This window comes from Nematostella vectensis, chromosome 15, assembly GCF_932526225.1.
Source record: "Nematostella vectensis chromosome 15, jaNemVect1.1, whole genome shotgun sequence".
Classification (NCBI taxonomy): Eukaryota; Metazoa; Cnidaria; class Anthozoa; order Actiniaria; family Edwardsiidae; genus Nematostella; species Nematostella vectensis.
The window spans coordinates 5,058,442-5,072,234 of NC_064048.1; the positions used below are offsets into that span (position 1 = coordinate 5,058,442).

The 13,793-nt window shown below is 40.7% G+C and overlaps 1 long non-coding RNA gene across 4 annotated transcripts; it reads right to left on the reverse strand.

The window, feature by feature from the left end:
* Window positions 1–1,828: 1,828 nt before the first annotated feature.
* LOC116604777 lies at window positions 1,829–6,804 on the reverse strand. 4 transcript variants are annotated; one of them, XR_007306825.1, is made up of 7 exons: window positions 6,455–6,804; window positions 5,846–5,974; window positions 4,786–5,134; window positions 4,114–4,319; window positions 3,835–3,893; window positions 3,373–3,614; window positions 1,829–2,103 (listed from the first exon to the last, which is right to left on the reverse strand). It is a non-coding gene; the product is annotated as an uncharacterized LOC116604777 (long non-coding RNA). The 4 variants fall into 4 exon arrangements; XR_007306824.1 differs by having other exon boundaries at window positions 3,359–3,614; XR_007306823.1 differs by lacking the exon at window positions 1,829–2,103 and having other exon boundaries at window positions 2,362–3,614.
* Window positions 6,805–13,793: the final 6,989 nt, after the last annotated feature.

The following is a 13,793-nucleotide window of genomic DNA, read 5'->3' on the forward strand; positions in this document are numbered from 1 at the left end:
GCAAATTTTCACGTAAACTTGCAGGAATTCGTTGTTATGGCCTTAAAATAATTAATAACGTTAACACAATCAAATCATTCATCCTATGCGACATGTGCTGCGCATGTTCGCAAAGGAATCAACAGTGGTCAAATATGGGGAATATTGGCTATGTAAATGACATAGCCGAAGTTTAATACACATTAATAAATCTTGAATACAATTCATTGTATTCATTGTTCTGGTACGAGATCGCGACAGTTTGGGCTTTTTTATTCTATTCGTAGTTGAGGTGTTCTCTACACGCTACTCACGGCATTACCGCACCTGCAAGCAATGGCTGGCAAAACTAAGGTGTTCTGACAGGTTACTCACGTCACTATTGCCCCTGAAAACAATGACTGCGGAAGGGGTGGTTAATAAACTTAAGGATGCAAAAACCTCCACCTGAGTCACTACCGCACCTGCAAGCAGTGATTAAAATGGCAGGAGATTACTTGATAATTAAACTGAGAATATAGAATATAAACGGATGTACTTCTTAAAAGCATCGAATTTCCAGCGACCCAGAAACCGGGGTTGGGTATCTGATAGGCCTTGCTAGGCAGAAGATATTGCCCCCCCCCCCCCCCCTCCCCGATGCGAAAGCTGTGTCCTTTATACCTGCCAGGATTAAGATTACAAGCCTTGATGTACTGGGTAACTGGAGGTCAGAGAACACAATCCTCACATAGTTGCCATCGCTACCGATGAACGAAGGGCCCGGACTGGAACCCCGAACTGACAAGGACAAATTTCAGGGACAACTTTCAGGCTGCCGTTGAACGAGAATGGAATGTGGACTACCGTTGTAATGCTGCTTGGAATCATAAAAGGTAACCTTAAGTGCCGTAACCTGACCATCATTCTCACAAATCGACTCAATTTGATTCAACATGAGAATATGCTGAGAGGGGCCGGTGGATGAAGTCATTTCACCTACTCTCAAAACGGCAAAGAATACCAGTGAGCACATGACAGTGAAAAGTCTAACAGTGTACTGTGAGCTAAGTATTAACAGTTTGTGTGATTCCCGTTAAAACTGGTAGCATAATGGGTATGCGAGCATCTAGCCTACCAAACTTGGTATAACCCTTTAACATTTCGATAATGAATGAACCTTTCAGATAGGTCGGAAAGTCATGCGAGAAGATGGTAACAGCCGATAGACGCCGTGAAAGTGGCAACCGTGGCCGGTCATAAGAACGGTCAAATTAATAGGCTATAAAAAGGACAATGGTTGTTGGGTCAACTGAAAGTGCCACGGTAGTATGCAGAAAAACCTCGACTGAGAATTGGCGCAACAAATGCCAAGCCCTTTTGTATGTGGGTACTGAAGATTGTGCACTATACGGCCACATTCTGCTGTAGGAGTCCGCCCTGAGTTGGCCTGGAATTGTAATTTCTGGGCCAGTGCACTGAACTTTTGAATCTGTAAGCGAGACAATGCATCGGCAAGGGAATTTTTACTACTGGGATAGGGCAGTCCTTGAACAGAATATTGTTTTTAAAAACCAAAAGAAACAGAGACCACCGCACGACCCACCGCACAAACACCATCAGGGATTTATCTTTGCAGCTGCATCGATTGATTACAGATACTAAAGCTGCATTGTCTGTGTTAAATGTAATACACTTATTACACATATATCCCCCACCCCCCACAAATAAGGATTCCCCCCCTCCCCTGACCCCGATTAGGAACTGACTAGAGAAACTAGGGTCACCGCTGTCAAAATTTTATTGACTACGATTTGGCCGGCTGCCACACACCTCCTTCCCATTTCACACTGAAATACTTTTACAAACACAGTATTATGAGTTTTATTGACTATCATCAAAGATGGAATCACCAGGTTTATATATCCAGGCATTTGCTTCATTTGATTTTACAAAACTGGCAATAAAACACGCAGATCTTGCCAAATCAATGAAAGGGGCTTACCAATCCAAACACTGCTTTCCTTTTTTAAAGCTATAACACTCAAGTTCTGTTACAAAAATCACTGAGATTTAGCAAAGATGTTGCATATCGGGGGGCTGCCGTCAAACTTGCTTATTTCATTGAGTGGCTTTTTCTGCCATCTGCAATAAGAGAGAATGAAGTCATTAAAAGTTATTGTAGGAAAAGATAAGCTTTCATATCCCATATTTTTTTACTCTAGGTTATAAACCTAGCCTGTTTTTCGAGCCCGTACCCAGGATTTTTCTTGGGGGGGGGGGGGGGGGGGGTGCGAAATCCGAAAAAGTGGATCTAATTTTTCTGGGGGAGGTGTGTGTGGTGGGGTGGGGGGGGGGAGGGGAAGTTTTCTGATAAAAATCGGAACAAATAGGGATTTTTCATGCCTTTGCAGTTTCCCCACGGGACGTTTATTGTCGTAGTTGGCTACATAAAGTCAGACTAATGGATTAATGACGTACCAGAGTAATCTAGCTTATGCTTTATAGTTTTGTCTACGAATAGCACGTCTATTGCGCACCGAAAGTGGACTTTTTGCTGTGTACGGGCCTGTTTTTATTGGCTCCAAAGCTTTATGTACCATTTTCTACAGGGAAATTATTTGATAACCATCCAAGCAAGGTCCTTATAAACCGTTTCGTCAAGAAATCTAAAAGTTGCTAAATACAAAACTGTTGAGACTTTTCAGACCTATCAGAACAAACTTGGACCCCTTAAATTTTAATGCACATTCTCCTAGCATCGCAACACACACACAGAGAAACGTCACCAATAGTAACTACTACTGTGCGGTTACACACACCATCAAAAACCGAAGCGTCAACGACAACCACAAAACTACTTTTACAGCTACACAAATCCAAAGATCAGCTGTAAACTACAGCTTTGATGAGCATACTCAGCTTAAGATGTAAAAAATAATATTTGAAGTTTGTCATGTTTATGGTCCAATAGATTTTAGAAAAGTTTAAAGTTAAATGCCACATGGTTGCGATTTTGGCGAATCCAAAATCCGGGTCTCGTTTGGAAATAGCGCGTAGTCAGACACAAACTTTGGGGGCGGTCTGTCTGGTTTTGATTGTTTGGTGTGATTGACTACGCGCTATTCCCAAACGAAGAAAGAGATTTTGGATTCTGGGAGGTCGCGCAACAACGAATTTAGCTATAAGGTCAAAGAAAAGTACCTTTTCCCTCATATCATTAACAAGACCTAATGTGAAAGATAAGGTACTTTCTCCCATATGTCATTATTTATGGCCTAAGAACTAAGGACGCCTTTTTTTTCTCGTGATTCCGCGTTCCCATTCCGAAATGGAATGAAGGCCATTCCACCTATTCTGCTACCTGTTCTGTACCTGTTCCACCTATTGTGATCTGTACCTTTTGTTCTGTACCTTTTTGGTTTGACACCAACCCATTCCCATTCCAGAATGATAGAAAAAAACGCGCCTTAAGGTACTTTTTCCCACAAATCAGCAAGACTAAGAAGTTCCGTCTTCCAGTATGTCGTCACATCATGCTCGAGGCCGTCCAAGTATTGTTTACACGTATCCTGGGCATCCTCCTTGGCGAAATATCTCAAGGCGCTATCGCTATCAGGAACAGGAGCCATGCGATCGGGATAGCGTTCCAAAACCTAAGGGGAAAGTAACAAAATTAAAAGAGCCCATATCAACCTTTTAGTTTTAACTATGTATTTACTAAATTTACTAAAGTAGAAACAAAAGAAATAACATAACTCGAATATAATAATATTCTCTTAGAATATACCGAGGGTGAAAAATCCGGATATTTCTTTTTGGCTTCTGTTCTTGATTTTGATATTTTATGAATCTTGCAGTTACATAAAATCTCACCTCCCCGTCCACTCGCATGTGGTACTTATACTTGCACGTGTTGATGGGCGTTCCAAAACCTAAGGGGAAAGTAACAAAATTAAAAGAGCCCATATCAACCTTTTAGTTTTAACTATGTATTTACTAAATTTACTAAAGTAGAAACAAAAGAAATAACATAACTCGAATATAATAATATTCTCTTAGAATATACCGAGGGTGAAAAATCCGGATATTTCTTTTTGGCTTCTGTTCTTGATTTTGATATTTTATGAATCTTGCAGTTACATAAAATCTCACCTCCCCGTCCACTCGCATGTGGTACTTATACTTGCACGTGTTGATGGGCGCGTGTTCGTCTCCTTTAGCGCAGTTGGGCTTGACCGAGATCTGGTTCTCAGTGTTCGCTCCTTTATTTAACCAAAAGCCCCCTAATACAGCTTGTAGACTTCCCTATCCATGATGTAATCGTCTTTCGGCAAACCGCCATTGTAATGATTCTCAACCTAGGAACGAATATTGTTATTTTTATTGGACCTGGGGACAAAAACAGTAGTCTGCTTTGCAGACACTTTTACTGTCACGCCTTCCCCACAAGCTTTTGACATTTAAAGCGGCTGCTAACAGATGCCTCGAAAGATTAGATGTTGGGGGAGGACACAATACAGAAACATTAAGAAAATATTGAGGGGGGAGGGAACAGCCACCTCCCTACTGGTCATTTATCTGGGATATTTACTTTGTTCACTTATTCTCTACTCGGACTTTTCGCAATTCCAAATAACATATTTTTCCAGGATTAACACATGTTCTTCGAATTATTTTCCCAACACATTCAGTCATTTTTTTTTTTTTTTTGCCCAAAAAAAAAGAATTGTTTCACTTTCTGCAAATAATAGCAAAAGCTAATCAGGGCGGACAGGGGATATAAGATCTAATTTAAGATAAATATTTAAAAATTCCAAGAGTTACCTCTTTTTCCTTTCCTATTTCATCCCTTTTTCCTTTTTTTCCATTTTTTCCCTTTTCTTCGATTTTTCCCTTTACGTCCATTTCTCCCCTTGGTATCAAGATTGTTCTTGTACGAGTCGATCAGCAGTTGAAGAGCAAAGAGATGCAGACTGGCGAAGTCCCTGAACGGAATCAATGCGGCCTCCAGACTTTTGATATCATTTATCGAGATGTCCTTTGATTTTCTGTCGAACTCCCATTTCAGTTTTCCAAATTTGGGCCACGCCGCGTCATTGTCCCTGACAGAATTTTGCAGACATCTTCGTACTAAGGGCTCTGTGGTCTCGTACAAGCAGTTTCCAAGATAACGCTGAAACACACATAGTAAAGTCATCGTTATTTACAAATGCGACGGGCAACCTTGAAATTTTAGGAAATAAGCAAATAATTCAATGATATTAAAGTGTTCCTAGATGAAAAAGGCTTCCTGAAAAAGCCTCAACCCTAAAGCATTCAATCGAGGGACATAGGGAAATCAATTAATAGCAAAGTTTATCGTCCTCCGCAGTGATCGTTGGATGATTAGAATGTATAGATAGTTTTTTGCAATCTCGATAGTTCACCGATGTTGTTTCGGAAATACTTCCTTATATTTAAATTCTGAACTTTCTGTAGCGATTTCCCCCTGGGGGGAGGGGCGACTCCGATAATCAGAAAGGGTGATGGTCGCCAATATCGATTTTACCCCTTAGAGATAGCAAATTGGGTGTGGTCGAAGGATTTTTTAATCCTAAGAAATAGCAGAATCGGGTTGAATTTTATGCCCTAAGTGATAGCAGAATCGGAAAAATCATTCAACACCTCACTAAGAGAAAGTAGTTGGTCAAAATTCTATACACTAAAAGATAGGACGATCATCCCCATCACCTTTGTACAGCCCCCACCCCGGGATCTCTGTATGTGATAAGTGAGTCACATAGTATCCCTACTTGACTTTGCCTATCGCTAGCTTAGGACGTAAAAATGTTGAAACCTTTGAATAAAAGTTGTTATTATGAATTTGATATTTGATTAGTCCTACCTTCAGAGAGGCAAACTCGTTCTTGACATTTTGTTTTTCCAGCTTGAGGATTTTACAGTCCGCGTATCCCTTCATCTTTCTCAGTTTATTGTTCACTTCTTCTGTCAGCTTCTCGAAAGCCTTGTCAACCTTTTAAACAATATAATGTTCAGACTCTAGGGCCGAAACGCTTGACGGCTTAACTGAATAGATGCGAATCTATTTATGGAAAGACTGGAGTCTAGACTCCGTCTGGATCTTAGCACGGACCAGAAAGTCCACCGATTAGTCTAGACTCCAGCATCCATAAATAGATTCGCATATGATTTAAGTCGATATGGCTCGACTCCTAGAGTGTGATATTGATGTGGTAGGTTTGTATCCACATATACCACATGAAGAGGGGCTCCAAGCTATTCGGGAGGCCTTAGATAGGAGAACAAACCAAGAATTACCTACCGGGGAGGGGGGGGGGGGTGGTAAACACTTTAAACAGAAGCTCGGAACAGCAATTGGATGCCATAATGTTCCGCGAAATGCTTTCATTTTATTTTGTGAATTCCTTTGCGAATTCCTTGTTTGCACTTGGCTTTACTCATAAGGGGACGAAGAAGAACTGATTACTCTCACCCTTTTTAAGGTATCGTTAGGTGTCGGCTCGAAGTTGACGAGTCGATACTGAAGGCTGAAGCAAATACTTCCAAACCAGCATTGAGAACTTTAGCAACTTTAGCGTTGCTCTCGACTAGCTTGGCAACTCGAGAAAGAGCCCGTCCTGCGGTCTCGTCGATTATACCGGAAACAAACCCCAGAGAGTTGGTGAAACCTGCAACCGGAAAAGCCAATCGATGATACAAAATGTAATAAATCATATTCGGAACTTACTCGTTACAACTGCTGCCCTGATTACAGTGATACAGCGGAGGAAGGAGGAAGGAGGAGTCACTGAAATTCCCCACCCCCTCAGGGGAATCCCTGATTGACCACGGGAAAGCATCCTCGGGGACCCAGGGCGTCGCGGAGATCAGGCACACAGGGAGCGCGCGAGAATGAAGTACTCTTTCTTTCTCGCGAAAGGAGAAAATGCCCTGAAAGTCCTGTTTGGGCGGGTCAGTACGCAGCTCTTACAAGCTGCATATTGATTAGGCAAATGAACAATATCCGCACCTCGACACAAAGAACGAGAAACGAGAAGAATAGAGACAAATGAACTCCTTTGTAGAACAAAGATAATAGGAGACAAAGCAGCTGCGTACTTACTCGTTTGGGCCCCCTCCTGTTAAAAATTCTGGCTACGCCGCTGCAGACATATTCCTTACTACATTAAAATTTAAAATAAAAATGTTGTAAGTACTGTATAACGCCTAGAATTCCTCTAGCAATCTCCACACACACCCCTTTATAGGGGTGTGATATATAAATGTCAGGTTAATTCCTCACCCCATGTTGCTTCTGTTATTTTTTAAAGTGAATCCACATTGATATCAAACACGAACGCGCGCTATAAAAGTGATAGCTTTATCGCAAGCTCACGCGCAAGTCGTCGTCATTCACAACTAGACTTTATTGAGTGAAGACCTCTGAAACTGCCAGAAGAAAACAAAGCAAAAAATAAGACGTACGACAAACTACGACAACTGTAAAATAAAATTGTTTAATAACTCAGGCAAATTCGGGAAAGTGTTTGGAGTCAATTCTCTACAAAAATAAGAGCACAAATTGTCATTGAGGAATCAAACACAGCGCGCGCTCGCTTGAATTAAGAAATAAAATTCAAAAACAAAAAGCTGTTGTAGTAGCGAAGCTGTTGAAGCAAGTAAAGCTGGTGAAGCTGTCAAAGCTTAGTGTGTGTGTTATAGCAAGTGAAGCTGGTGGTTGATTAACCCATTGACTCCTGGCTTTTTTGGAGCTGAATTTACAAAAAAAAGACTGAAAACAGATACCTCCCCCCCCCCTATTCTGAGTTTTATACAGCCCGTCAAAGTCAAACACAGCTGCACCTAGTCAGCGGTATCCAAGCTTTTCAACAGTGCTTTGCGGTCCCCACTTTTAATCCCTCGTCGTTGTGCTGAAGCCAGCACAAGTTGATGGTTGCTTGTATATTTCATCAAAAATACAGCTATGAGCATATTAGGAGAGTGTCTCAGGACATCATGAAGTCTTTTGGGGCATAATTGAGTGCTTTGCTTATGGATATTTGCAAGCAAAGGTGGATTCATGATGATTTTTTTCTTGTTTGGCTTTGCCCGGATGAGAAAATAATTTTCTAATGAATCACCACAGCTCTCCCTAATGCTGTCTTTTTTTTAAACCAAATTGATTCCGAAATTGTTTACACTGCTATTCTGGGTCTGTATGACCTGGAATTGATTTGTTTGGCTTCGGGGTGAAAAGACTTATAAAAAACCATCTGACTTTGGGGAGAGGAGTGTTGACTGGCCCTCCCCTCGTGAATTTTCCCCTGGATCTCCCAGAATGCTTTGCAATACGTAAAGACATTTTCGTGGTTGTACAATCCTTCAAGGAATGGACATTGTGTTTTGAGGCCAAGGAAATGTACCTGGGGGATCGAAATAAAGGTATCTATTTGTGTCTTGAGCTGTGTTTGCTGATCTCTCTCCCTTGTGTGGTATTTTGAGCGTTTTATTGAGAGGGGTGATTCTGCTTTTCTCTCCTTCTTCGATTTGAGATTTGTCAAAGAACCTGTGCTATTATTTGGCTTAAGAGTAGATGCCAACACCTTGGTTGGATGCATATCTGCAAGACCATTTATCCCTTAGACTGATGCCTGAGTATCTTCATCTTGTTGTGTTTATTTTGAATTTATGAATTTTTTGGGTTGTGGTACTTCCCAAAGCCGGTACAGGCCGGTTGAGGGGTCAATGTGTTAAGCAAGTCAACACGTGAACGGAATCAAAAACGGCGCGCGCGCTTACGAATTGCTGAAAAAAGGCGTTGACGTCCGTGACCGCGCGCGTAGAACGTAAAAATAGGGAAAATGCCGTCCGAGATTTCCTGTCACGGACGTCATCGCCGTTTTTCAGCAATTCGTGAATGCATGCGCTGTTTTTTGTGCCGTTCGTGTTGACTTGCTTAAGCTCTCTATTACCGGGGCGGGAGCTCGGGTCGGGTCAAGTTGGATTCTTTGTCTTCTTGGGAAAGAAGGTTAAGCCATGGAAACAACCAATGTGGCGCTGGCGATTGGTTCCATCTTCAGTGAGCTACACACTCATTCATATAATGAAAACAGGTCAAGTCAGTCGTATATGAAGTTCATTCAATGTCCTATTGACGTTGATTTATGCTGTTTATGCGAATACCAAACATACAATATACCATATTTATAAGGGGTTTATAAACTTAGGAGGGGGGGGGGGGGGTGAATAGGGGTATGTAAATCCGCCGATCCGCAACATTTTCGGGGCAAATCCGTGGATCCGCAGATAGTTTTAGATCCGCATGGTTTGACAGATAAACAATAGCATCGATTGAAATTCATTTAAAATCCGAAATTCGACCGTCAAAGCAGTCAAAATCCGAAATCCGTGTCCATATTGTCAACAGATCCGTGATCCGCCGTATTTCCAAAATCCGCCAATACGCTGAAATAATAATCAAAATCCGTGAGCATTTCGGGACCGAATCCGCCGATCCGCGAACCTATTCACCCCCTCCTCCCCCCCCCCCCCCCCCCCCACTTAGTTAATGTACATATGTATCCTGACCTTAGTTGACCCATAGTGCAGAACGTCTTGCTACTTTATCAAAAGACGTAAACCTGAACATCGAGCTACCGCCGAAACAAGATAAAACTAACAAATTAATTACTAAAAATAACCCGAAAGCGACTCTCCAATCCATAAAAGTCAACAACCGATGTTTGGAGAACTTCCCAGTAAAATCACGCGATGTCCAAGTTTCTATGTACTTATTGGTAATAACTGTTGGGTAAAGCCGCTGTAATGACTGCAGTCGCAGTAATAACCTCTCTGCGTTAGGTGTCACGGGACATCTCCCACAAGTTTGCACTTCCCTTTCATTTGCGCAGTCTTTGCAATATTTGTGACCACAAAGCAAAACTCTGACACCCGAATCTTGTAAAGATTCCCGCGAGCACTGTAAACAAGTGTCAAAGTCAATTGTTTCCTTCAGCCAATCAAGCTCGATCTCCTTTAAACGCCCAAAGCAATTTTTGTAGCGAAGGTGGTATATCTTAGAACAGGTCCAGTGCACAAATGCAAAAAGAATAAGCGATAAGATAACGGCGATGAATATCGAAGCTACAAAGCATAGATAATCCTGAATAAGCCAATAAGAGAAATGCTGGAGAAAAATTAAATTCCCAGTAAGCGAATTATAGACAGTGTGTTTTTTCGAGGTATTACTTAGCATAGATTGAAGCTTCAGGATAGCGTGTGTGACAACCAAAGCCGGTTTTTGTCCATTTCGAATTTCCACTTGTAATTCTGATAGAAGAATAGAGTTTATATGAAAATTGGCAATCCTTCGCGTAGTCGTGTAGATGTATGTTCGCCTGTCTAGGACTGATATTATTAATATGATGCAGTTCTTGCGGTCGAGTTTCCACCGCTTGTATATGTATTTTGAAAAGTTCTCCGCAGTTTCTTTGAATTTCCAATAAGGGGATTTCATCTTCTTCATTAAAGCTACCCCGGTGCAAATACCACATGTCGAATTCTTGAAATTAGATCTTGTCTTACTCTCAAACTTGTCCAATATATGCCCGATCGTTTTCTTATCTGCGGTAGGTATTATGTCATCAGGATCGCAAAGAAATCTTGATGGAGTTTTACAAGCCGTGTAGCTCTCATATGGGTTCGGATACCATTCTTTCGACCATCCTTGCTTGTGGCTCGCAGACTTAATCAGTATAGCTGCAATAAATATCGTTGCAAGTATTAAAGTTATGTGGAAAAACAACCGCTTCATTTCGTCCATGCAGATGAGTGAGATGAGGTGTTTCCTTTTAATTAAATGCTTCGTTTCACATCTTAACATGCATATGTTTAAACAGAATGTAAATTTTTAAGCAATGATCAAGACTAAAGTCCTCGAATTGACTTTGTTTGGGGCCGTAATCTAACAAACAAACAAATAATCAATTTCCAGACGCAGTAACAATTTGTTTGCGTAAAACTGGAGTGTATTTTTAACTCTAGAGTTTTCCTATGAATGTTTAAGGTTCTTTGCAATTCATAGCATTAATACCACGGCGTCAATAATATAGAACAACACACGTGAATTAAACCGGTCCTCGGAATTGATGACAAGATTCGGGTTAAATAAGGGATTTGAGCAACTCAATGGCCTTGAATGTCATATTGTTAACATAAATAATCCAATGTATTTTAATTCGGTTGTAAAGGATTATAAATATTGTGTCAGGCTATTTTAACTTCATGCCATCATTATTATCATCAGCCAACCACAACGCTTGCATATGTTTGCTTGGTGACAGTTTGAAAATACAGAGAGAAATAAGTAACCTGTTATAGCCAAATTCGTTGTTGCGCGACCTCCCAAAATCGAAAATTCCTTTCTTTGTTTGGGAATAGCGAGTAGTCAATCAAAATATACAATCAAAACCAGACAAACCGCCCGCAAAGCTTGTGTCTGACTACGCGCTATTTCCAAACGAGACAAGGAGACAAGGATTTTGGATTCGTCGAGGTCGCGCAACAACGAATTTGGCTGTAAAAATTTTGAATTGAATTTTGCTTGTGGAATAATAACTTATACAGGACAACACGGTTGCAAATGATAGCGTTTACCTAAACACGTCTCTATTTGAGTAAGTACGCAGCTGCTTTGTCTCCTATTATCTTTGTTCTACAAAGGAGTTCTTTTGTCTCTATTCTTCTCGTTCTTTGTTTCGAGGTAAGGGTGTTCGGACATTTCATTCGGTAAATCATACTTTTAGGCGGGAAAATAAATTGGCGGGAAAACAATTAACGCGCACGCGAAATTTAGCTACGTAAACAAACGCCTTCCCTGCTAGCAGAGGCCTCTATTCTATTTCGCTTGGCTGGAGTTCGCGTGGAAAAGATACCTCTGCCATGGGTCGAAACTGTTTCTGTTGCGCATGCGTGAGCGTTAATAAGCGACCGACGTGCCAAAACCCGTACCATCGAGCGAAAGCTGTCAATATGCTTTGCATGGGTTTAGTCGGAAATCATGAATCAAACTCCGGTTAGTTCTCCTCTTCGAAAAAAGAAAACAACTGTTCAATTCAATCACCTAAAACGTCACTAAAGAGATTGAACAACAAACGCAGCAAAGACGAGTTTTGTCTTGTTTGTGGGATTAATTTCAAGACATCTGGGCAGGCGAGTTTCTTCAATGTAAATATCGCACAGTTGGATTCGAAGAAAATGTTACAAAACTTTTTGGTAAACTTAGATCAGCTATTCCCAGAAGAATATGCAAAACCTGTAAACGAAAGATTGACTCGTTAGTCAAAAGAGAGAAAATTCTGAATGAAGATAAGGCATTGAAGGCTTCTTTCATAATTCGTCGCGTGATATTTCTACGGAGGACGCCGTTTCGAATGCGGGCTTATTATCCCGCAACGGATATACGTTTCATGCATGCGCTAGTCATTGTGGGCTCAAATAGTGGCCAGTAATTAATGAACGGAGAATGCGCTCTGGATCTCGTCCACGATCGTGGACGGCGGTTTGATCAAACGAACTTGCGACCCATGGCAGAGGTATCTTTTCCTCGCGAACTCCAGCCCAGCGAAATACAGAGAAAAGAGGCCTCTGCTAGCAGGGAAACAAACGCCCGAAACTGGCAATAAAACGTAATAAACAACAAATACCGTAAAACAAAAATATGATAGCGCAATTGTTCACCTAAGGCATAATCAGGTAATTATTCAATTTCTCAATTGCGGTTTGCGTTTTTAACTCTATAATCTTTGCGATTTTTTAAGGCAGAGAATATTCACCTAGTTGCCCTCTTTGAAACAACGTATCGATTTCCCGGTATTTCAAAAATTAAAGAAATTATTCAAATAAGAGTGGAAAAATAAAAACCAAAATCTTGCGAAAATTTTATTATTTAGAAGAATCAAAAACGCATACGTAGGCACCCTCCCGAATATTGTTATAAAGCTACATTTACCATTGCAGATACTTCAACAGCTAAGATTACATTATTTTTCTGTTGTGACGTCATGTGATGATGTCGTCGCCCAATGACGTCATCAAAATTTGGAGATTCATAAACACGCCTAAATCCATTCCATTTCACCATTATTTGGCGGATTCATAACGTCTTGAAGTTTTCCTAGCAACGGCCCAACAAACACCTTTTAATTATTTATTAATATATTTATTAATCCTCGAGTCTATGGGCTATACAGGATGCTAAATAGATAAACAATAACAACATAACATAAAATAAAATAAATGATAATAAAGCAGCTTCTTTTATAACTGAAGACATTACCATCTTCGCGACGGCAAAATTTCGCGATTTTGTAATGGCAATATTTCGCGACACTTTATTTCGCAATTTTCGTATCCAGGTCTTTTCACGATTTTGCGAGTTTGAGACAATAAAATCAAGCAAAACAAGTGGAATTCAAATTTGCTCTGATCATCAAAACTTAAAACCAAACTGTAACAATGACATTCCTGGGATCCAATCTGCATACGGTATTACAATGTGCATTAGATGTTTCTACATGCATACGATACTACATGTACACAAGCTGTTTTCAAAATACTGATCAAACTTGTAATTATTTACCCAAAGTCTTTTTTGTACTCAATTAATTTTCGCGCATCTTAATTTTCACGACACTTAATTTTCGCGAATCTATTAGAATCGCGAAATTCGCGAAATTAAATTGACGCGAAAATAAAGTATAGACCTGATCGCCACCAGGAGCCGGTTCCTAGAAAGCAGGTTAGCGCTAACCAAGTAATGAATACGGCTAAAT